We start from the raw sequence: 26,762 nt of genomic DNA on the forward strand, positions 1-26,762 counted from the left end.
GAGTCGGGAACACGCTGTCTCGGCTGGAGCAGACGGCTTGCGTGTGACAGGTGGAGGGCAGCTTGACAGGTAGGTAGAGTGTGTGCTGGGCAGAACCTTGCATGCTGGAGTAAGCCCTTTGCACTCATCTCGGTGATAAGGGAAATAGGGCCGCAAGGCAGGCGTAAATGATGCCAGCAGGCATTCACTGTGAAATTTCCAGAATCCCTGCCGTGGGCAGCGTTTCCATTAGGGCTGCACAGGGGTGAGGGGCTGTGCTGTGCGGGACCCGCTGGAGGTGGGCAAAGGACAGATGTTCTTCTGCCCTAACCACGCAGAGGAGGTGGCCCTGAGCCTCCCGCGGATGTCCAGGGCCACCTTCACACCTTCAGCTGTCACTTCTTATTCCCCATGAAAAAGTTATAGATAAAAGAGAAACAAACAAATAAACAAGGCAAAATAAGCTAAAAAAAATCAGTCAATAAAAAGGCAAAGATAAAGCAGTAAAAATAAGCAGCCACAGTGAGAACAAAAATGCCCAACTGGACAAAACCGTCACAGAAGGCCAGCAGGGTCTTTGGTCTAAATTAGAAACAAATAAAGCAATAAAGCATGTCTCCAGAGCGGAGTCTGAGGTCGGACACGGGAGCTGGGTTTAAGGCAGGGTTGGGGGTGAAGGTCTCGCAAGGCGGGCGTCTCTCGAGGCAGGCCTTCCTTTCAGATAACCACGGGCAGCGAGTGCATCTCGTGACCACGGCGTGATGCCCAAGACATCAGCCCTGGCCTGTGGCAGGCATGGCACTCTCTGGAGCTTTGAACCCTCAGGAAAGCAGAGCTGCATGCAAGCACATAGCTTTGCCTCCTTCACGCTCTCAGATCCCGGAATGTCTCCCAGGGGAGTCCGGAGGGCAGAGGGGTCCAGGCGCACTCAGTGGAGGCTCCGGCATCTAACTGATAGATCGGGGCTGTCCCTGTTCCTCTCAACTGATGTCAAACTTGAGCTCAGGCAAGTTCACTTTTTTGTTTTGTTTATGTAACAAAGTGGATTAATTCTGATGTCTATACCTGAAGGTTTCTATGAAGGTCAAAGAAAGTTTATGACAAACAGCACAGTGCCAGGCATATAGAATATTCAGAGCAAATTATAGCTATTAGTATGCCCAGAAACCTTCACACACAAGAGAAGAGTGTTGAAACTAACTAGGTGGTAGAACTGAAAGGCAGGCGCTTTTTAGACAAAAGGACCACTTTGAATCTGAACCTCACTCAATGTTGAGCAAATTATTAAACCTCATTGCGTCTCATTTTCCACATCAGTGAAAATACTTCAGAAGATACCTCACGTGTTTGAAGAATCTCTTGTGCTCCAGAAATGCTACCGTCTTCTTCCCAAGCAGTGTTTCAGAAAGTATTCTACAGGTTATACAAGTCAGTTCCTCCACCAGCAGAAATTGACATTTAAAACATTTTAATCATTTGCCTTATTTATTAAATATCCAGACATAGAAAGTGACATCCTTCAAAGACTGAGCTCTACGTAGGCAGACTGTCACATTCTTTTTGGATTTCATCTTAAATACTCAAACTGATGTTTTCAGTGCCTGCAGAATTGGACCTATTCTTACCAAGCTGTGTGTGTGTGTGTGTGTGTGTGTGTGTGTGTGTGTGTGTGCGCGCGCACGCGCCCACGCTCAATATTAAAGTGTAAAGAAACTAATTGGCCTGAAACCATTTTCTTCTTGAGAGATTCTGAAGATATGATTTGAAAATGATTGGTTTCAAGAGATTATAAAAATTATGATGAGTCTATTTTCTCTACATACACTCAACACACACGCACACAAGCAACACATATACACACACTTATGCATGTGCGCACACAGACACACATAGTATACACACGTAACACACCCGTGCATGCACACACACACACATACCACGTGCACACAGGCACGCACACACACCTTTCCATCTTACACAGCAGTGGTCTCTTGAAGGAAGATTCTTTGAAAGTAAGAGTCAATCCCTGAGGCCCCTAGGCCAGCAATGACACTGCCCTGCCTTTTTAGGTGACTCTTTGCTTGCAGCTCAAGAGAGCTGGTCTCAAATGAGGCCACCCGGTTGGCCACAGTAGAATTGTGACACAAGTGATCGTGTTTCCTCTTTACTTTTGATTTTCTTTTTGGGTTTTAATAAAATGAAATATGTAGATTATCCTTAAATGATCTGTGTTTACCTTTTATGTCCAGACCATTTTAGGATCTATCCTTAAGTGCCACAAAATGAGTCAAATTACTGTTAATACTTTAATGGTTAATAAAAAAAAAAGATTTTTGTTTCATTTTTAATTTTAATAGAAGTTAATTTTGATGATAAGAAAGGAAGTGGGAAGGTAAAAAAAAAGGAGGCAGAAGGAAAATCTGCACTTCTATGTTTAGGTTTTCAGAAATACGTATGATTTTATTTAACATATATTTAATAAGTAATAGTAAACAATTGATCCTTTTAAAACATAAGTGGCCCATCCCAGAAGCCAAAGCAAAAGCAAATGCCAAAAATCACTCTGCCATCTTTGGCCTTAGTAGGTTGCTGTGCAGACCAAGCTTTGGCTGTGGCATGGGGAGGAATGTTAACGTGAGCGGTTCTAGAGGAGCCAGACCCTTGTGTAAGCTTTCCTTTAGTTTGCTTGAGCAAGGTAGAGGTCACCATTCAGATCAAAAGCAGACATCATACTGGTTCATGCACTCCCCGCAAAACCAGTGTCTACTTCTAGGTGCTTCTGTAGACTCCACATTAAACCAACATTCTGCCTGGGCTCCACACAGTGTTACAAAGAGGCATTCCATGACGGGTGTGTCAGTATCTGACACGGCAACCATCACAGCACATGGCAATTCAGGACATGCTAGCTCGTGATGACATGTAACACATGCATCACGTGATGACACACAGCATGCGGCATGACAGTCCCTGACCACATCACAGCACATGACACACTAGCTTGTGACGGCACCTAACACACGACACCATGTGACAACACACAGCATGTAACATGACAGCACCTGACCAGGCCACAGCACAGGACACACTAGCATGTGACAGCACATAACACACGGCATTGCATGATGACACATATCATGTGGTATGACAGTCCCTGACCACATCATAGCACATGACACGGCATTGCGTGATGACACACAATGTGGCGTGACCGCACCTGACCACGTTGCATCACGTGGCAACACAGGACACAGGTACCAGCATTCAAATAGTAAGTGCAAAGCAACTAGTTCAGCCACTGCCAACTTAACAGAGAAAGAAGCTCTCTACATTGGAACTTTTAAAAGCAACTGAACTTGTGATTCTACTGTTACCTTTGTCTTTTGAAAAATAAATATATGTTCGAATCAAATCTTTCTTAAGTACTCAGCGGTGAAGACCGTGGTGCGTATCCTTCTGCCAGGCCCTTATGCGCAGTGATGCTGTTTGCAGGCAGTCTCTGCGTTCACTCAGGCGGGAGTTAAAACACCCACAACTCTGCGTTTCTGTCCTGTTTGGTTTCCTTCATTAACTTATCTCTCTTAATTTTGTGTCTCTTTACTTCCACATCTGTAAAGAGTTTAGGGCCACCTGTATAGTTTTGGGGCACAGCCCCTGATACGACCCTGACTTCTAATTATAAGTTCAGAGGCTCCCAAAGCTGCCCACGGGTTTGAGTAACTGTGCTGGAGGGACCCCAGAGCTGCCCACGGGTTTTCATAAATGCACTGGAAGGACCCCAGAGCTGCCCACAGGTTTTCATAAATGCACTGGAAGGACCCCAGAGCTGCCCACGGGTTTTCATAAATGCACTGGAGGGACCCCAAAGCTGCCCACGGGTTTTCATAAATGCACTGGAGGGACCCCAAAGCTGCCCACGGGTTTTCATAAATGCACTGGAGGGACCCCAGAGCTGCCCACGGGTTTTCATAAATGCACTGGAGGGACCCCAGAGCTGCCCACGGGTTTTCATAAATGCACTGGAAGGACTCCCAGAACTCACTGAGCTGTTGTCCTCATGGCTCTGGTTTGTTACAGGAACAGGACCTGGGTTGGCCAGGAAGCCGTGCATGAGGCAGCCATGGGGAGAGAAAGGGGCCTTTCAGCACACTGATCTCGTGGGGCCAGGAGATGGGACTCGGGCCTCTCTGAACAGTGGCTGTGATAGTGAGCACAGAGATTGTCCCACAAGGAAGCTCCCCGAGCTCAGCTTTCAGAATCTCTGTGGGGGCTCCAGTACACAGGCGAGGCAGGCCCACGACGTGGCCCGTGTGGTTTAGCTCAGTCCCCATGCCAGTGGGTCCCCTACAAGCCAGCATCCCCACCTGAATCATCTTTGGCTATCTGGCTAGTCCAAGAGCCCCCGGCAAGTGAAGATTACCTCCCAGGAGCCAAGCCTAAACCTTTTGGGGGCAAAGTTAAATTCCTTACTACCCAGCGTGCATGAGCTGTTAACTGAAAGACATTTATCACCTCCAAGTAGGAAGTCCAGGATTCAGCAAAACTGCACAATGTCAGTCAGTCAAACATGAATTTGACTGCACTGTCACTGACTACCTGTGTAATTCTGGACATTAGCTTAGCTCTGTTCGGCCTTTTTTTTCACAGTGATCAGCACTCAGAACTTGTCACCTCACCATGATTATTAAAAAGCAATCTGTTTCCTTCACGCTACCCTAAAAAGTTATCTAAAACACTCTGAATTTCATAGATTTCTTTCCTTCATTCAGCAAATACTCACTGGGCTTCCATCAGAGCTTGTCTCCCTCTTAAGGGACTAAAGAAAAGACAGTCTGTGCTCTGTGCCCACAGGGAGCTTGCAGTCTAGTGGGAAGAGAGGGCGAACAGACACACAAATGCACTAACAGCAGGTGTTTTTACAAAGGGCAGTACATCTCATTGGTAAAGTTGTGGAGGCTTCAGAAGAAAGAAAGCATTTGTCTTAAACAAAACAAAAAAATATTTTGCAAAATGAGGAGAGCATTCTGAGTGTGACGGTAGGTTTTCTGTGTCAGCTTGATTGGACGAAGGGTGCCCAGGAAGCTGGTCAAACATTATTAATGGATGTGCCTTTCGGGTGCTTCCAGATGAGATTCTCATTTTGCTAGCAGACTGAGTAAAGGAGACGTCTGCCCTCATCCACGTGGGGGATCTCATGAGTCCGTTGAGGCCTAAATAGAGCAAGAGGGCAGTGGAAGGCGAATTCACACTCTCCCCGAGCTGCAGTATCTGTCTTCTGCTGCTGGGGCTCCCGGTTGTGGCCTTTGACCTTGGCCTGAACCACACCATTGGTTCCCTTGGTTCTCAAGCCTTTGGGGCTGGACAGGGCCTTACGGCACTTGAACATGGCAGGTCATGGGACTTCCTGTTCTCCATGATCACATGAGTCAGCTCCTCATGTTAAATCTTCTCTCTCTGTCGGTCTACCTATCTATCTATCCTCTATTGTTCCGTTTCTCTGGAGAACCCTGGGCAGATGGAGAAGTGTGTGTCCAAAGAGGAAGAAATGCGCACATACTCTCAGTCATGCAGACTGCTGTGGATTGACTACTCCCGCCCAAATTGATACACTGAAGCTCAACTCTCCAATAGGACTTTAAGAGGAGGTGCGCTCCTGGGAGGGCCGTAGGTTAGATGAGGCCATGCATGTGAGGCGCCGTGATGACAGCGTATGGGAAGAGGAGGGGACACCAGTGCTCTCTCCTTCTCTCTTTCTGGGCACCTGCCGTGAGAAGGGACAGGCAGAAGGCGGCCGCCTGTGAGTCAGGAAGGGAGCCCTCACTGGAGCGCGGCCCTGCTGCACCGTGACCTCGAACTCCCAGCCTCCAGAACTCTGAGGGCTAAGTTTCTGTTGTTCCTAAGCCACCCAGGCAGAGTAATATTTTGTTTTGGCTACCAGAGTGGACTCAGGCACTGGTGTAACAAAATTGTTTCAGCAGTGAAGTGTAAAATAAAACACACTGAGAACCTCTGCTCTCAGACCCGGGCGCCCCAGAAAGCCTCAAGCACAGGAATGACAAGCTGAGCAGCAATGGGCACAGACGGGAGAGTGAAGCTGGGAGCCTGGGAATGTCCCAGATGGCCTGGACAGGACCACGAGGCTGAGGGTATGGGTCAGGGGAGGCCGTGAGAGATGTTTAGGAGAAAGGAAGGAAGGAGAGCCCAGCTAGCGATGGCCGGCATTTGGCTGGTAAAGAGGTGCATTCTCAGCAGCATCAAAGGATTGTGACCTGCTCTGAATGCAGAAGAGAAAGAGGCGCAGATGGAAAAGCTGCCAGGGAGCGTGGGAACAGTGCAGTGGTTAGGAACATGGGCTTGCATCCCAGAGAGGCTGGGTTCAAATCCTGACTCTAATGGGGACCACCAGTGACCTTGGGCACATGGGCAAGTAAGCAACCCGGTAGGTCCCTCTCCAAAATGGCATTAAAGAACCAAGACAGTCAGCCTGATCAAGCTCAACCCACTGTCGAGAGTGAGGAATCTGCTGGTTCAGATATGAAGATGAAAGAGCTTTGTCCGACAGGTGCCAACCATGATGGCATGCACAGGGCTCCCAGCTTGTTGGACATGCACCCTCTGATGCCCTGGGGTGCACTGTGGACCATGATGGTATGCCCAGGGCCCCCAGCTTGCTCGAGATGCATCCTCCAATGCCGTGGGGTGCACTGCTGACCATGATGGCTTGTCCAGGGCCCCCAGCTTTCTGGACACGTGTCTTCCAGTGTCCTGGGGTACAATGTTGACCATGACAGTGTGTCCTGGGCCCCCAGCTTTCTGGACACACATCCTCTGATGCCCTGGGGTGCATCAGCTGTGCCCTCTCCCAGCACCTCAGACTCGCAGGACTTCAGCAACAGCCCTCATGTTCAGCAGAGTGACCCCTGTGAAGGAACTGAGCTCTTGACCTGTGTCCTGGTCTTTCCCAAACAGACCCCGCTGCTTTCACACTTGGTCCCTGCTGATTCCTGCAGCTCGAATGAAATCTAAAGGCTTCTGGTTCCATCCTGTTGTGTGGAAAACACAACCCCCTCCTCTGTGGTCCTCTCCCTCCTGTTGGAACACAGCTTCTGGGCCCAGCCTGCAAAACTGCAAAGTTGTTTCCAGCGCTTCTGGACCTTAATGTGTCTACGGCTCTCACACCGGCTGCCCCACCTCCCAAAAGGCACCTGAACCCAGCACAGGTAAATTAGATCATTATTTCAAGGGACAAAAGCTACAGGAAGTCCCCATCAGCACATACACATTTCCAGTGACAACAGATTTTAAAATTGTATGTATTCATTCCCCAAAGAAAGAAACGCTGCCACAGTGAATTTATTTTTTGAAATGCTACAAAAATATTTTGTGAGGGTGATTTCTCCCTCTTAGCAATTCATAATTATAGATTGCTTTCTCCAAATTCCCAACCTACCGATTCCATTCCTAACAGTTTCTAGCTCCTTTCATACTTTCACTTTTCTCAGGCAAAGCTTTTAGTTGTTCTGTTTCTTCATGGACACATATGGCTGATGGTGGGGACTTTATTATTTCCTAGTTTGAAAAGGAAAGCCATCGACTTCCACTCACCTATGAATGGTGTATTTCCTCATCGATGGTCACGTCGGAAGAGGGGCCCCAGTGTGACCCCAGCATGTATGAAAAGCCGCAAGTGGAGAGCTGAGGCCCCTCACGCAGCGCCACCGTGAAAGGCCGTTGGAAACCAGTCAGTCCGTTCATGCCAAGCAGAGGTACACCATCGCCCACTGAAGTGACAATTAGTTCCACTATCTTCATCCAAGTCATCACAACAAAGTTCTCCAAGTTGGTTATCTGCTAAAGTACCTCAGCGGCACAGAACCGCACAAACATACCGCTGCGTGTCGATTTCTGTAACCCAAGCCTGAGATAACTTGACATTTGCATCAGTAATTGCTCTCTTCCAAAATGGATTGACACTTGGGTTGGTTTTGAATAGACCTCTAAGTGGCTCTCCAGACATGAGCAGGGCCCATCTCACCAACTGCAAACAAGCATGTCTATCTATCAAAGAAATAGCAGTTATCACACTGCTGTTTGCTCCAAGAAATAGAAAGTTCTGAACACTCGAGGGCTGAAAGATCTGTGTAGACAAATGGCGTCTATGTAGACCTCCCTCCCGCTTGTCTGCTCTGGCGCTGGCTCTTGGTGCTGACGGGTCTATGCAGGACATGGGCCTCTCCCCTGCAGGAGACCTCCAGCCCTGGGTGCCCACACCTTTCCCCGTCTACCCTCAAGGGACGCCTTGCCCACCCATCAGCTGCAGTGGGCAGGTCTGCTGCTGGCCTGTTCTCCCTAAGTCTCCCTTGCTGATGTGAGATGCTGTGACCATGTGGCTGCTGTCTGCTTTGTCCTGGTACTCCCCAAAACACTTGGGTTTGAACTGTTGAAAAATTTAGGTGAGTTTGGAAGTGCAAGGCGGTGGCATATTTAATTAATGATTGCATTCATCCTCTTCTTTTGAGTCCAGTGCTTAGAAAGTTAAAGGATCTTAGCTGTGTCATCACTAACATCGCAAATTGGAAAAAATGGGGCATGGAGGGAAAGGGTAAGTGAGAAGAAGGTACAGCAAGCAGAGAGCTGCTCACAGGAGGGCTGCAGCCAAAAGATGCACCAGCAGCAGCGGGCATCAGGATTCCTCGGACTCCATCAGCCTTGCTGCTCAGGGTAAAGGCAGGGGTGGGGGTGAGCAGAAACCCCTAAATCTAGACCGAGCTGCCTTTCGCTGCAGAAACCAACCCCTGCACAAACGTCCCTAATTTCATTTGTTTTCTAGGCGTGTTTCATCATCTATTTTTCTTGGGCTTAATGCATTCTCCTCCGCTGCTGCCAGATATCCAGCAGTGGCACAACGACAGAGCCAAAACCCAGCATTAAAGGGTAATTACCCACACGTGTCATTCCCGAGCACGGCTGTGGAAACGCGGCTCTCTTCTCCGCTCCCTTCCCCATTCACCTCCCTCCAAATGCTTTCTCTCAATCCTGCCCGTCCCAAAGATCTCCGCGTGCAGGCCCACCCCACGCTCCTTGGCAAAACAGCTGCTTTGGGCGCCACTGGCCTGTGCCTCCCGCAGTGCTTGGCAAGGGTGGCCTGGCCCGTGTTTCATCTGTCCCTTTCATCGCTGAAAGTCGAAGTTCCTTGAGAGTATGGCCCTTGGATTTCTGACCCCAGGACCGGGTACTCCTGTGTTTACTGGTGCTCCATGCATGCTTGCTGAGTAAGGGAATTGCTGACTTCCTTCCACTACTCATTTGGAACCAGAAAATCGATTTTATTTCTGTTTCCATTTTCTGCATCTTGAAGGTGAGGGGACAATCGCCTTCTTCCCAAGACTGTGGCGTAAATAGGAGACACATCACTCCAAAACATCTTTTTTCAAGTGGTTCCGCCGTAAAAGAATGACTATGTAAAACGACTTGACAAATATCTATGAAGTGAACTCGCAAATCACTTAGAAGGCTTCTTGATGATCTGATGAAGTTAAAAAGTGCTAGGTCATTATGATGTCAGTGCACTTGCCTATTCATTCTCTGTTCCATTGAGTGGAAAAACCCGTTTTAATTCTGGTACAAAGGAGATGCACATTCCTGATCAGAGTCATTCTAATAAAATCAGCCTGGATGAAGCCATTTCCACCACTAACATCATCATCATTACCACTTGTAAAGGAGAGCTGTACAGCTCAAAAGAATTTCTTTTAAAAAATCAAATTATGCCTGCAGTAATTTTAGGTATGAAATTAAGGTAGGCAAGAAAGCCCAACTTTGAGAGACATGACGATCATTACATGATGATCCCTGACAGTTTTGGAAAGAATTCATAGCCTAAAGAAGTTGATTTCTAATTAGACGTGAATTATACTGTTTCCTATATTATGTTTAATTAAAGAATGAGCAAATAGTTGTGACAACTGGCGAGATGGTGATTCTGCACCATCTCAGGCTCAGCTACAGCTACAAAAGGGGCATGCAATCAGCAATTGTCTTTAAAAAGAGCACTTAGTGTAAAATGATTAGTTTCATCAATTTAGACCTATTTTCTTAAACAAATAGAACTACGAGAATCGCTTTGTCTGTTCAGATTGGAAGACCTTTTTACCATGGCAAAGGAGGACTATTTAGACTCCATTGGTTCTTCTTAAGGGGGCAGATTGCTTCATTTCACACAATTAACTCGCATTGCATTTACCATAACACGGACAAATACAGATACTAATTTGCCTAATTTTAGTGCCCCACTATATAAAAGCCTTAATTATTATGTATTTTAATCAGAATATTATTTTACTATCCAAGGACTTGATTATTCAAAGGAAAATTGTATTTGCAAAATTGTTATCAATGATTTATGATAATTGGAAAGATATTTGTATTCTTGTAAATAAAGGAAATTTAACTTTTAATGGAGGGGAAGGAAGTAGGCTAGCAAACCCGTCTTCACTTAACATAGCGACTCTGTACACAGGTGTAATAAACACATTGTTTGTGCATATTGATGTATACGTAAATGGATGCTTCTTCTTTAATCCACCTTCTGAGACCCTCAGAGTAAGGGTAATGTGATTTGGAAATGTGTGTATACATTATGTAATGTAATTTGGAAATGATGTATACGTAAATGGATGCTTCGTCTTTAATCCAACTTCTGAGACCCTCAGAGTAAGCGTAATTTGGAAATCATGATGCTATATAAAAAATTGCAAAACTTTATTTAAATACATATGTATATGAACAGTTACACACATGTATCACCATATGTATTTAGGGTTCAGAAGAAAGAAGCTAAAGCTAGGCCAGACAAATTGCTTTGGATAATATTGTGAGGAATAAATATTACAGATATAAGAAGACAGCATTTTGCACTTAAAAATCCAGTAATACAGAGGAAAAAAAGCTCGCCGAATTTGAAATAAAATTGCATGTTGTAATATGTCATTTTAAAAATTCAAGACAAGGTCATTAAATGTATTGTCAAAATCATTTAATTTCATGCTGCATTATTTAGAGTATTCAAGGCCAGAGGCTCTGAGATCATGCAAATATGTATATTCATGTTATAATTTCACTTCACAGGTAGTCTAAAAAAGTACTGCAAAAAGTTTAGACTGACTGCTGTAAAAGCCCAACACCTTTCTAGAATCAGGAGAGTATGTCAAATCATTCTTCCTACTGAAATATTATTATTAACCTGATATTAATTCTATTTCCTTAGATTAGGTTTTATACTATATTTTGTTTCATTATAATATTAATCTATTTTAAAATGGCATATGGATAATCTAATTTATTGGCTTGTTACATTAGCAAGATATTCACTTCAAGTAACCCGAAATGTATAGAGGCTATTACATTATACCTTTAATCAACAGGGCTTGAATTCTTATCAGTGCATTTTGCATTATGATGGAAGACATTGATTAAGTTGTGCTTAATGGATTATCAGATATTATCTTCTGTGCAATTTGTAAAGAATTAGGTTAATAATTTTCTGATCTTAAGGTCCAGAAAATTTGGTTTCTTTAATAGGGAATGATTTATTACTTGTACAATGATCAATTTGATATAGCATATGGCAATTAAATTCAGGAAGTTTGTGTGGTTGCCTGAAAGACAACACATAGAGGACAATCATAACCAAGAGGAATATTTCCTAGACAGGATTTTTTATTACAAAATAAGTTCGTTTAAAGAAAACCAAAATTAACACTTAGAGAATTTAGAAAAAATCAGTACTGCTAAAACTATCAAATTATATATAGATATATATGAGTTTCAGAGTAACTTATTAAAGTGTGTGTTGGGATGAAGTTTGTTATAAAAAAGACACAAGCTTCTTCTTGGATAATTAGTACAGTTAATCAGTCTGATGTGCTTAAAATATAAAGAGAATATCTAAAGGTTTGATTAAGAGAAAAATATCAAAGTATGTCAGGTGGTATTTTGTTTCAAAAGAGTATACACTAAGATACTTTCTAATTCTGTGTAGAGAAATTTGGAATTTTAAAAATGGAAATATAATAAATCTTTCAATTTGATTTTAGTAACAGTTATTACTTCTGAATTGCTTTTGTCCCCTTAATCCAAACTCATCTTTTTCTAAAATTACCTCTGCATCATTGCTTTTTAAAAAAATACAAGAACTTTCTTCACATATGTGCAATGTTTTTATCCTGTGCTTCTTTTTAAACAAATGATTTATTATGTGTAGTGTTAGCCCACTCTTTGAAGCTCTAAGCATGGCCACTCACACTGAAGTAACTGGGAATCCAGGAAAATATAATATTGGCCACATTAAATACGACCAATCTTATAAACATGCGTAATGTAAGTTGCATGCACTGAAAACCTCTGGGTGAAAGCAAAGAACTCAGACTTTCCTTTGACCAGATGTGACTGTCTAAACAACTACTCTTGCATAGACCAATCATTTCCACAATTAATATTTTATTTACCATCTGCATTTTCTTACAAGATTAATTATAATGATAACCTAAGAGGCATTAAGTAGACTACACATTGTTGTGTACATAAGTATTATTTTTAAATGGGATTATCTTTCTAGTTAATATAATTATTTTAAATAATGGCAGAATAGAGAGTAAAATATGCCACTAAACTTCTCAGACACCCAGAGAAAGTCACATGTTGGTTTGTAAGAGGTCTTCCACCCCAAGTGGCCAAAATGCTGGGCTGTCATGAAAGTGAAAATGGCATTGGAAGCCTTAGAGGCACGGATGCAGAATTAACTAATTAATTAATTGTTGGTAGAGATGAGGTCTCTCTGCGTTGCCCAGGCTGGTCTCAAACTCCTGGGCTCAAGAGGTCCTCACACCTTAGCCTCCCAGAGTGCCACCATGCCTGACCCTAGGATGCTGAATTTAATAGAAAGCTTGAAAGGAGCAGATGATGAAAAGATCAATTTCCCGATGATGATTGCCTTTTTAGCCACTTATATTTTCTATGAGAGTGAAAACTGGTTTTGTAGAAGGCCATGTATAAATTCTCAATCTTTTGTTTTGGCGGGGCCTCTTTCATGGTTATACGAGAGCACTTTTTAAAAATCGGGAAAAGAAAGCTTCCGCTTGGAAAGTGTGATTACTCCCAACCATTGGCTCCATTCTAAACATCTGAAAGTGTAAGCAACGACAGCTGCATTGGGGTAAATACATCAAATATACAGAAATATATAAAACTTAATCATGTCATTTATAGTGTGGCTGTTAAGTTGCAAATTGCATTGGAAAACGTTAAAAAAAAAATAAGGAAGTCACCTCAACAATCTGCCCACACAGCTCTTTTACATTAAGCTGGAAACTCCTTCTGCATCCGCGTGAAACAAAGTAGATCTGGTTCCTAACCAGCACTCGAATATGAGTTAGTTCTTACCCTGGCTGGGGGAGAGCTGGAGGGCACGAGCAGGATGTTCTTATTCTCCAGCCAGGAGCTGCTTCTGGCCCTGCTGTGCACAGGTAGCAGCAGCCTCGCTGGTGGGCAGGGGGGGTCTACCTGCCAGCTCCCAGCTTTAAAAGACCCCAGGCTAGGCAGACTCCTGGCTTAGCAGGGTTAAGCAGCGCTGATGAGGATGCCTTATCCAATGTAGAACCCGGATTCCTCGGCTCCCGTCATCTTCCAGTAGAGGAACAGACACACTCCTGTGTCCCCGTGTTGCAGAGGTGGGGTTCGCTGAGTGTGACCATCGCTCGGCCGTGTTGGAACATGGGATGTTTGTTGGATGGTTGTAAATTCTGATATCTGTTTGAGTCTCCTTTTCAGGACAGTTGCACTCCCAGCCTACCTGTCTCCACTTCCTGCAGCTGCTCCCACTTTAGAGGATCCTTAAGCCAAGAACAAGCCCAGAGCTGTCCAAAGGAACGGGGATTGCCACTTCTTAACTCCCCTTGTATGGTATTTACACACCCAGTTCAGGTGTCAGGAAAGCCACCTATCAGCTCAGGTGCACAGGAAGGCCCTGCATCCCCTGGGCATGTTGGCCATGTTTGTGATTTCTGAGTAACTGGGGAAGAGCCGTCTCTCTTTTGTTGAAAATAGATCTATGACACATCCACACAACCTCTGAAGACCGTAACTTTAGGAGTTAATGATTTCATACGGGTTTGTGCACCAAACCTAACTCAGCATTTCAGGTCTCATGTAGGTGAATCAAGGTGATTTTCTTTTAGCTAAATCTACATTTGAAAAGCATTTCCTAATGTAAGAATGCAATGAGTCCTTGCCCATCCAGACTCCCATTTGCTGCAGAAGCAGCCAACTCTTGTGGCCCTGTCATATGCCCAGCACTGTTTGAAACACTCCACAGATAGCAAATCCTTCAACTCTTAGGGCAGTCCTCAGGGGGCGGGTGACACACCCTTCTGCATTTAACTCTTGCAGAAATAAGAACCAGAGCAGTGAAGAGGCTCAGCCAGTGTCACAGGAGCAGTGGGAGGTGGAGCCAGAGTGTGGACACAAGGCCTCTCCCAGCTGCCCGCTGTTTCTCTCCTGCCTCTCCACACCCCACTGAAAGCAAGACACTCCACAGTGTCATCGTGCACCTGCAGAAAGCCTGGAGCCACGTGGAGCCAGGCGTACACCTGGAAAATGAACACCATTGTTACGTGCACTGGAATCTTTCGTGGCATGATGGAGCTTTTAGACCAAACTCAATTTGTGTATCTGAATCGGTTCTAGGAGCATCAGCAGGTTTCACAGTGAAAACTATTAAATGGTTCAGCTTCCCCAAACAGCCCTGCCCTGAAAATGCTTCGCCCTGGAGGACCAGCGGAGGCAGCACAGCATGAACGACACCGGCCTTGCCCAGATCTGCAAGGGGGGCTTTCCTTTGTGTTTCCCATCAAGTCAGGAACTTCAAAGGCTTTCTGGATTCTCCTGCGCACCAGCTGCCAGGACCTGGCCACTGCACCCACCATCACTGGAATGGAAAAATATCCCCACTGTATTGGGGCAGACAGCCAGGAACAACAACAAAACATTCCCCAGCAAGAGCCACAAACACAGACAGCGCCCATCATGCAGAAACTGCCTTGGCGTGCGGGTCATTGGTGATTTCATTTGTAAGTAATGTTTTGATTGTCACAGATTATATGTTGCTCTCCTCCCCTGACATTTGTTGTGCAGCAGGATTGATTTTTCTGCTCCAGTATGAAAAGGTCACTTTGATCAATGCAGTGTAATTGGCACTAAATTAGGATCATATCAGGTTATTTTGCTATTTAATAATGAAATATTAAAGAAAAGCATTGGTAGATTGCAGGCACTAACGTGCACTTTAAACCTGCTGTAATGACGCTTTATTTTGTAAGAAAAATGAAGAGAAAAACAAGTAAAGTGTGAAAATGACTGTGATGTATTGGAAGAGTGGCCTGGAATTATGCATTTTCGTTGGAGATAGATGAGAGCTCAGACACAAAACACCAAGCCCAGCAGTCAGTCCTGCTCTGCTGCACAGCGCGGCGAATGCGGAGGCTATTGATGGCTGTGCTCATTAGGTGCCAGTGAGAACTGAGACGCCTTTCATTCTGCATATAGCAATTACGTTTAAAAACATTTGTGTGCTCTGCATCCACTTATTCGGCCAACCTCCGCTTTTGAAAATCTGCGGCTTGGTTATGGCGTCCCAGCTTGCGATGCTTTTCTGTTTCTGAAGTTTCCAGGCTCTGGCCTGGTCTGTTGGGTTTGCACCTAAAGTAATTATAAGCGTCATAAGGAGTGTTAAATACTGTGTGTTATTTCCTTCGTGGTAAATAGACGTGTTCCCCCTTTATTCTAAAACGTCGTTCAGCAAGAAAAAGCTGCATACGATTATACTTTTAAATGCAGCTAATGTTGCAGCAAATGTGTTTGGTGCTTTGCTGCCGTTAAGTATATTATCTACCTGCAGCATGAGCTTAAACGGCTGCTGAAAGATGTTAACCTTTTTAACAGCTAGAAACATGGAACCACAAATATTGATAAAATGATACAGGATGCCATTTTGTAGAGAAGGAGGGGGTGGGGGTGGCTCTGGGGCACGGCAGCAGTGGCGGAAGATGGCCCCCTAAGGAGGCCATGGGGCCCAGAGCAGAGCTGGCCCCCGAGTCTGCAGCCTGGGCTCTGAAGGCCATGGGCCCTTTCTCCAAGGGTTCTTTCAGACAGTAGTTCAAATATCTGCTTTTGGCTTCAAGGACAATGAAAATGAAGGCATTGTAACAGGAGGCTTCCCAGTAACGTTGGACATCTGAACTGCTGTAGCATCTTCAGAAATGAAAATAACAGCAATCACTGGGATTAAAAAATGCTTGTTTTGGTATGAATGTTGGTTGTGGGTTTAATTGTGTCGCCTCTCAAAAGCATGTTGAAATCCTAACCCCGGTACCTGCACACGCCACGTCACCTGGAAATCCAGGCACACCTCGGTGACGTTATGGGTTTAGTTCCAGAACACTATGATAAATCAAGTCACACTAATTTTTTTGGTTTCCCAGTGCATGTAAAAATCATGTTACATGATACTGTAATCTAGTACATTTGCAGTAGCATTGCATCTTTAAACATTTACATGCCTTCATTTAAAAATATTTTATTGCTAAAACTTGCTGAGAATCCTCTGAGCCCACAGTGAGTCATCATCTTCTTGCTGTTGGGGGGTCTTGTCTCGATGTGGATGGCTGCTGACTGAAGGTCGGGGTGGCTCTGGCAATTCTTTAAATAAGACAACAATGAAATTTGCCACATCGATTTCCTTTCATGAAGATTTCTCTAGCATGAGATGCTGTTGGATAGCATTTTACCCACAGTAGAACTTCTTTCAAATTGGAGTTAATCCTGACAATCTCTGCCACTGCTTTACCAACTAAATTTATGGCATATTATGAAGTTTTTGTTGTCATTTCAACAATGTTCATACCACCTTCACCAGGAGTGGATTTCATCTCCAGAACCCACTTTCTTTGCTCATCCACAAGAGGCAGCTCCTCATCTGTAAATCTAATGAGATGGCAGCCCATCAGTCCCATCTTCAGCCTCCACTTCTAATTCCAATTCTCTTGCTATTTCCACCACATCTGCAGTTACTTCCTCCACTGAAGTCTTGAGACCCTCAACATCATCCATGAAGGCTGGAATCAACTTCTTCCAAACTCCAGTTAATGCTGACATTTGACCTCCTTCCATGAATCAGGAAAGTCCTTAATGTCATCTGCAACAGTGAATCCTTTCCAGAAGGTTTTCAATGTACTTTGCCCAGATCCATCAGAGGAATCACTATATATGGCAGCTATAGCCTCACAAAATACATTTATTGGATAATAATATACAAAGGTCAACATTACTCTTTGTTCCCTGGGCTACAGAGTGGATGTTGTGTCCGCAGGGATTCATCTCCTCGTACATCTCCATCACAGCTCTTGGGTGACCAAGTACATTGTCAATGAGCAATAATATATTGAAAGGAATCTGTTTTCTGAGCAGAAGGTCTCAACAGTGGGCTTAAAATCTTCAGTAAACCATGCTATACCCAGATGTGCTGTCTTCTGGGCTTTGTTGTTCTACTTATAGAGCCCAGGCAGAGTAGATTTAGAATCATTCTTAAGAGCACTAGAAGTTTTGAAATGATAAATGAGCACTGATTTCAACTGAAAGTTGCCAGCTGCATTAGCCTCTAACAAGAGTCTGCCTGTCCTTTGAAGCTTTGAAGCCAGATACTGACCTCTCCTTTCTAGCTGTGAAAGCCCTTGATAGCATCTTCTTCAAATAGAAGGCATTTTTTTCTACATTGAAAATATTTTGTTTAGCATAGCCACCTTTGTAAATGATCTTATACACCTTGTGCTTTTATGGTATGGAGATGGCTTCTTTCTTTCAGCCTCATGAACCAGCCTCTGCTAGCTTCAAGTTTTTCCTCTGCAGATTCCTCGTCTCTCAGCCTTCATTGAATTGAAGAAAATTAGGAACTTGCTTGGAAATAGGCTTTGGATTGACGGAATGTCGTGGGTGGTTTGATCATCCATCCAGATCACTCAAACTGTCTCCATATCAGCAAGAAGGCTGTTTCATTTTTGTATTATTTGTGTGTTCAGTGGAGGACTACTTTTGATTTTTTCCCAAGAACTTTTCCTTTGTATTCACAACTTGGCCTCCCCTTTTAGCTTGTCATGTCCTTCAACATGCCTCCTTCATCAATCTTACTCACCTGTAGCTTTTGTTTTAAAGTTAGAGACTCTTCCCTTCACTTGGACACTTAGATATTATTGTAGGGTTATTAATTGTTTCAATAACTTTTAGTATTGTTTTGTCTGAGGAAATAAGGAGGACTGAGGAGAGGGAGAGAGAAGGGGAGCATCCAGTGGGTGTAGGAGTCAGAACACGAAAAACATTTATGGATTAAGTTTTCCATCTTATATGGGCATGCTTTGTGGTTCCCCCAAATAATTACCATAGTAACATCAAAAATCACTGATCACAGATCACCGTAACATATGTAATATTAGTGAATACATTTGAAATATGGGGAGGATCACCAAAATGTGACATGGACACATGAAGTCAGCAGATGCCATTGGAAAATGGCACCAGGAGGCTTACTTGATGAAAGGTTGCCACAAAATTTCAATTTGTAAAAAACGAAAAAAACCCTCAGTATCTGTGAAGTGCAGAAAAACAAAGTGCAATAAAACTTTGCAAATGTGATTGCTATGGTCTAGCACTGTGTCCTCACACAAATCTCATCCTGAATTGTAACCTAAATTGTGATTGTAATCCCCACATGTTGGGGAAGGGACCTTGTGGGGAGTGACTGGATCATGGGTGAGCAAGTTCTCACGAGAGCTGACAGTTTTATAAGGGGCTTTTCCCCCTTTGCTCTGCGATTTCTCTTCTGCTGCTTAGTGAAGAAGGACATGTTTTCTTCCCCTTCTGTCATAATTGTAAGTTCCCTGAGGCCTCCCCAGCCATGCAGAACTGTGAGTCAATTGAACTTCTTTTCTTTATCAATGACTCAGCCTTGGACAGTTCTTTACAGCAGTGTGAAAATGGACTAATACAGTGATCCAGTTAGGATGAGGGTGTTCTGGATGTGTGTCCATATAAGTAAAAGGAGAGGCAACAGGGTGGGCGGGGGGCGGGGAGGTGGAGACCTCATGTATGTACCTATGCAACAATCCTGCAGGATACAGGAAGTGCACATGTACCCCAGAGCCCAAAGAACAATTTGAAATAAAAAGAAAAGAAAAAGGAGAGGGATTTTTGGGCAGGCAGCCACATGGGACAGAGGCAGAGATGGGAGCGATGTGTGTACAAGCCAAGGAATGTGGAGGTTTGCCAGCAACCACTCCTAGGGAAGGATCCCTCCTGTCAGCCTTTGGAGAGAGCATGGCACTATCCACACTTTGACTTTGGACTTCTGGCCTCCAGAACTGTGAAAAAAAAATTCTATTGTTTTAAGCCGGCCAGTTTGTGATACAGCCGTCCTAGGAAACTGATAGAATGGCACACTTATTTTACCTAAAAAGAACCAGGGCTATTACATTTTCCCCAAATCCAATGATTTCAAAGCCACCCCATTTTTTTTCTGTCAGCATTATAATTGATTGCTGTTTACAATGATAGGGATTTACTGGGAAACATCTGTGAGATGAGCTTGTCCAAGGACACTAGAATCCCGAGTGGTGGTTTTAAGACAGCTCTACTTTGTTCATTCATTACTCAACATAATTTATTGAATATCTACCCTGTGCCAGACATTATGCTTTTGCTGGGATGAGAACGGTAAATAGCAAGTGGTCCTTTTCAAGCTTGTGCAGAAGCAAACAAGTAAAAAGTTAAATATAGGATGATGCCTGCCTGATGAGCACAGGACACCCACATGGAGCCCAGCAAGACCTTCTGCAGGAGGCAGGGATGCTCTGAATTCTGGAGAACAGGATATGCCAGAGCTGGCCAAGAGAGGTCTCCATGAACATGTGTGTGTGCTCATGGGGCCAGGGCTGGCTTGGATGAGGGTGGACAAGCAGGGGAGCTGCTGGAGGGAGGGGCCCTGCAGGGGCCGAAGACGGAGGGAGGCACCTGCAACTTCAGTTGAGCATGGCCGGAAGGCACAGGGTGCTGAGAACCCTATGAAATAGACTGTGTGCAGATCATGAGGGCTGTGGGTGCAGGGCTAGGCTTGGAAAGGGGGTCATGGAAGGCTTCTAAACAGGGTGCCGCCGTGACCCAGGAGCTCCCAGCAAGCCCTGCTGATGTCAAGTGGGGAACAGACGGTGTTGAGAACAGGAGATGGCGGAGAGTCAGCCTGGGGACCCAGGGTCTGGTCTCAGCACAGGAGGGGACAAGCGGGTGTTGGGGCTTTTATGAATCCACCTGGCCCTGGTGCCCAGATGTTTGGTCTGACGCCAGTGTGGATGTCGGGAGAGTATTCTTTAGACGAGGTTAACATTCACATCAGTGCACTTGGAGTGAGGCAGGTTTCCCTCCACCATGTGGACAGACAAGGCTGAGGCTTCCAAGTAGGGGATTCCACTTCCAGATGCCCTTTGGGCCCCAGACAGCACCGAGACTGTCCTGTGTCCAGCACCTGGTCTGCCCTGCAGACTTGGAATTTCCAGCGTCCAGTCCTTTGGGTGTCTCTGCAGGGGCTCCGTGGAACCCATGCCTTCAGGGGCCCGGGTCCCTCAACCTGCCTGCCCTCCTCCATCCGCTCTAGACTGCCTTGCCCTACAGCAGCACTGAGCTGGCCCAGAGCCCCATCCCAGGGGGCTCCGGCTTTCCGTCTCTGAGGGGTCCAGTGCAGCGGGCCCTTCCCGGGTCAGGCCCGGGTGGCAGCAATGCCCATCCACCCTCTCCACAGGAAATGGAAGCAGTAACAAGTGCCCGTGTGGTCCAGAGAGGATATATCTCCATGTACATCACACACACACAAACACACATGCACACATGCATATACACAATACATACACATGCACACACACAATACATACACATGCATGCTCACACACTGACTCACACTCAGTCACACTCCCACTCAGTCCTACACATATACACACACAGTCACACACATGCTCACACTCACACATGCTCACACACATATATGCTCTCACTCAGATGCCCACACATACTTACATATTCACATTCACTCACACTCATACACTCACAATAGTCACAGACACACACTCACACAGACTACCACACACACATTCACTCACACACATCCACTCACAGATGCACACATTCATGTGCACTCACACACTTTCACTCATACCCTTACAAATACACACACACACACAGACACACATTCATACACATTCACATTCACTCATACACTTACACATACACACACACATTCACACACACCCTACATTCACTCATACACTCATACATACATTCACACACACTACATTCACTTATACGCTCTCACACTCACACACATATGCACACTACATTCACTCAAACACATATGCATGCTACATTCACTCATATACATACACTCAGACACACATGCATTCACTCATGCTCATACACACATACAGACACACACCCACACACATCCTCTCACACTCACAGACACACGCACTAACACATTCACACATACACAGACACACTCATACACTCACACCCACTAAAACATTCACTCAGAAACACACATACACTCAGACATGCACATATTCACACACACACATTCACTCATACACACACATTCAATTATACTCTCATGAATACACTCAGACACACCCACTCACACATACACAGTCACAGTCACTTGTACACTCACACATACACTCACACACTCAGATTCACTCATACTCACACATACACTCACAGACACACCCACTCACACATTCACTCATACACATACACTCAGACACATCCATTCATAATCACACTCACACATTCACTCATACACTCACAAATACACTCAGGCACACACACACATGCTCACAGTCACACATTCACTCATACACATGCACTAGACACACTCACATTCACTCATACACTCAGACACACCCACAAACACTCACATTCACTTATACACACACATAGACACACCCACTCATGCTCAGTCACACTCACATTCACTCATACACATACACTCACACACATTCACTCATACACACACACTCATACACACCCACTCACACACTCATACACACCCACTCACACATTCACTCAAACACACACGTACAATCACAGACACACCCACTCACACACATTCACTCAAACTCACACACATATACTCACAGACACATCCATTCACACTCATATTTACATGCAGACACACCCATTCACATTCACAATCACTCACATGCACTCAGACACACCCATTCACACATGCTCACACTCACACTCACGTTCACTCATACTGATACACTGAGACACACACACTCACATTCACTCATACATACACACTTAGACACACTCATTCACACACACATTCACATACACATACACTCACAGACACACCTACTCACACTCATATTCACATACAGACACACCCATTCACGCTCACAATCACTCACATTCACTCATACATACATACACTCAGACAAACCCACTCACATTCTCACAGCCACACTCACATTCACTCATACTGATACACTAAGATACACACACTCACAATCACATTCACATACACTCACACTCACTCACATTCACTCATACTCACACTCACACATACACTCAGTCACACCCACTCACACAAGCTCACAGTCACACATTCGCTCATACACATACACTCAGACATGCTCACACATGCTCACAGTCACACATTGACTCATGCACATACTCAGACAAACACACCCACTCACACTCACATTCACTCATACACTCACACATACACTCACAGACACACCCACTCACACACACTCATACTCAGTCACACGCATACACTCACACATACACTCAGACACACCCACTCACCCTCACTCTCACATTCACTCACATTCACTCACAGACACACCCACTCACAGTCACATGCACACGCACACTCAGACTCACACTCTCACATTCACTCATACCCACACTCACAGTCAGACCCACACTCAAACATTTACTCATACACTCACACATACACTCGCAGACACCCACTCACACTCACATTCACACACACTCACAGTCACACTCACAGACACACCCACTCACACTCACTGTCACACTCATGCTTACACTCACACACACATTCACTCATACTATACAGTCACAGACAAACCCATTCACACTCAAGCTCACACCCACTCATGCTCACACTCATACTCTCAAAGACACATTCACTTTCACTCACACTCACACACATACACTCACAGCCACTCACACACATTCGCTCACAAATACACTGAGACACACTGACACACTCACATTCGCTCATACTTACACACACATACACTCACAGACACACCCACTCACACTCACACACATTCACCCATATTCACACATACACCCACAGACACACAGACACACACACAGACTCACACACATACTCACAGATACACACTCACACAGTCACACAGACATCCACTCATATACAGATACACTCACAGGCACACACACACACTCACAGATACAGTCACATTCACTCATAGATACACTCACAGACACACACACAGTCACACACACATTCACTCATACACTCACAGATACACTCACAGACACACACATGCACTCACACACTTACACTCACATTCACTCATAGTCACACAGACACACACACACTCACATTCACTCATACACACACATGCACTCACAGACACACACACTCACATTCACTCATACTCTTACACATACACTCACATACACACACACACTTCACCCACATTCATTCATACTCACACTCTCACACATAAACACACATACAGTCACACCCTCACACACTTATAGTCACATTCACTCATACTCATACACACAGACACAGGCATACTCTCACACTCATGCACTCATCTCACACTCACACAGACACACACACATGCACACACACACACTCACACTCATTCACTCATACATTCACACACAGACACTCTCTCACACACACATTCACTCATACACTCACACTCACAGACACACACACACTCGCATTGCCATACTCTCACACACACTCACAGACACACAACTCACACTCACTTTCACTCATATGCTCCCTCACAGACGCACACTCACATACACTCATACACTCATTCACTAATACACATCCATAGACACACACTCATACTCACACTCACATTCACTCATACACATACACTCACAGACACACACACTCATTCTCTCACACATACTCTCAGACGCACCCACTCAGACTCCCACACACACTCTCACACCCTCAGACTGCCACACACACATACACTCACATGGACACTCACACGTTCTCACACTCAGATTGCCACACACATTTACACTCACGCTCACACACCCTCACACACTGGTGCACACTGATGCACTCACATCCACTCTGACTCACATACAGTCACAGACAGATGCACTCACACTCATGCACACTCACACACTCACATGCACTCTGTCACACACACACTCACACTCAGACTGCCACACCTTCACACACACTCACACACACAATGCCCTCTGTGCCAGCTCACAGCAGCAGGTGCACCCCCTGCAACATCAGGTTTGATTTTCACGGTGGAGCACACCCTACTGAAGACGCTTCTACTCTGCAGTGATGAGGTCCATGCCATACGTGACAGCTGCTGCCAGCATGAGGGCCGGCAGGTGTCTGGGGCAGGCCACCAGGACCCTTCCTCGTCCCCAGGTGGAAGCCAGTGCAGGCTGAGGCAGCTCCATCATGGACGCTTGCCCCATATGTGCCTCTGATTAACTCCAGGTCTGGGAAGGCCTCCAAGGTTTCTACTTTATCTACTGCTTATTGGAAACTCTTCCATTCTGCACATCCTTCTGAAGCAGGTGTGACCTTTGTGGCCCTAATCTTGGGAGTGTCAGCAGAAGGACCCACTATCTCAAGGCTGCCTGAGGCATGGTTTTGGCGTCTGCTTGTTAGCCCCACTAAATGTTTCTGAGAAACTGTATTTGTCAGCCTCCTTCCTGGCCTCTGAACTTTCTGGAACTTTGTGGGCAGGTTTGCATAGACCTGCCCACTGCAGGACAAAGTGCCTTCCCTTCCCAACTGGCTGGGGGAGCCCACAGAACTAAGGCTGCAATGCCCCCACCGGAGGAGATGGGGACCATACCAAGTCCTCTCCCATGCCTGGCCCTCAGGCCTGTGGACCCTCACCAGGGGAGATGGGGACCATGCCAAGATTCCAGACATTGTGTAAGGGTCAAAGTGAGCAGAAGAGCACTAGCCCCTGAGCAGCACAGGGACTTGGCATGAAAAAAAAGCACAAGCGTATGCACAGTCACTTCTCTTTCTGTCCCATAGGCTGCACCCCTGTCCCCCAGCTGCTTTTCCCCTTGGATTTCGCCATTGTCATAGTTTATGACTCTATAATGTAAAACCTTAGACTAGGTAGTTTATAAATAATACAAATTTATTTCCCACAGTTCTGGGGTCTGGAAAGTCTGAGATCAAGGCTCCAGCGGATGCTGCTGGCTGCTTCATAGACGGCATCTCTGCTGCGTCCTCACATGGCAGAAGGGGCCTGGGCCACCACAGCACTCCCATTGATCTGCGAACTAATCTTACTCCTGGGCTTTGTCCTCATGATTCACTTACCTCCTAAGGGCTCCACCTGTTCGTGCTATCACAATGGAGATTCCGTTTCAATACATGAATTCCAGGGAATGTACACCAATCATACTAGCCACCAAGTGCTTTCTCTAAGCTAAATGACACCAATGATGCAGGTGACTAGAGAGAACAGCAGAAGTGCTGCAGTGAAATGGACTAAGCATAGGAGCCTAGGTTCACTCTCTCCAATCATGCCCAACCCCTACCCTAACTCCAGCAGCCCCCACATCAAGGAGAAATCCTACAACCACAGGAGAGGCAGAAGGCCAGCTGTCCTAAGGCCCTTTCATTCCCAAGGAATGATCCAGCGACTCTTCAGGGTTAACTGTTGTGTCATCATTTACAATGTTAAAATGAATATTAGTGCAGTCACTCAGTGTGAACCACAGTAGATGTCCCCAGCTGCCACAACATTTCCTGTGGATTCAGCAGCACAGTGGAATTGCTCCTGGTAGGTTCTGATCCAGAAGAAGAAGGCCCTGAGCCCTCAGCACTGACACTGATGCACCTGAGTGCCTGTGGCTCCTGGAACCACCTTACACCACATGACACGGAGCAAACACCTGCAGCAGGTGCCAAAAATGGGGCTGGGGCTGGTGAGGGCACTCTGCACCTGACTGCCACTACTCTCTCTCACCTCTGGATGACATTGCCGTGTGACTACTAAGGTCCGTGCAGTGCCGCTGGCAGCAAGCTTGCATCTTTTGGACATCTCAGCTGCCCTGGTTCCGGCTGTGCCCCAGCATGAAGTGGGGAGAGCTCCCATGCTCCCATATCCCTGTGTGATCAGCCTCGGAAGGTCCTTGGATGCACAGATGTAGGGATGAATACAGTTGCTGTGAATTAGTAACTACGCGATCTTGGGTCCATTTCTTTACCATAAACAAACTTTTCTTCAGTTGCAAAATATAGAAATCACAAGTGCAACTTCAAAGGATGTCTGGCACAGTGTGTTGGTGGTGGTGGAGCCTTCATGAGAGTGAGTCTCCTCTCTTCCTTACAGAAGTTCTCGGTGTTTCTTCTTTTCTTGCTCTGGTCAGAAGACAGGTCT

This window comes from Sapajus apella, unplaced genomic scaffold (genome assembly GCF_009761245.1).
Source record: "Sapajus apella isolate SASKATOON/1434 unplaced genomic scaffold, GSC_monkey_1.0 scaffold30, whole genome shotgun sequence".
Classification (NCBI taxonomy): Eukaryota; Metazoa; Chordata; class Mammalia; order Primates; family Cebidae; genus Sapajus; species Sapajus apella.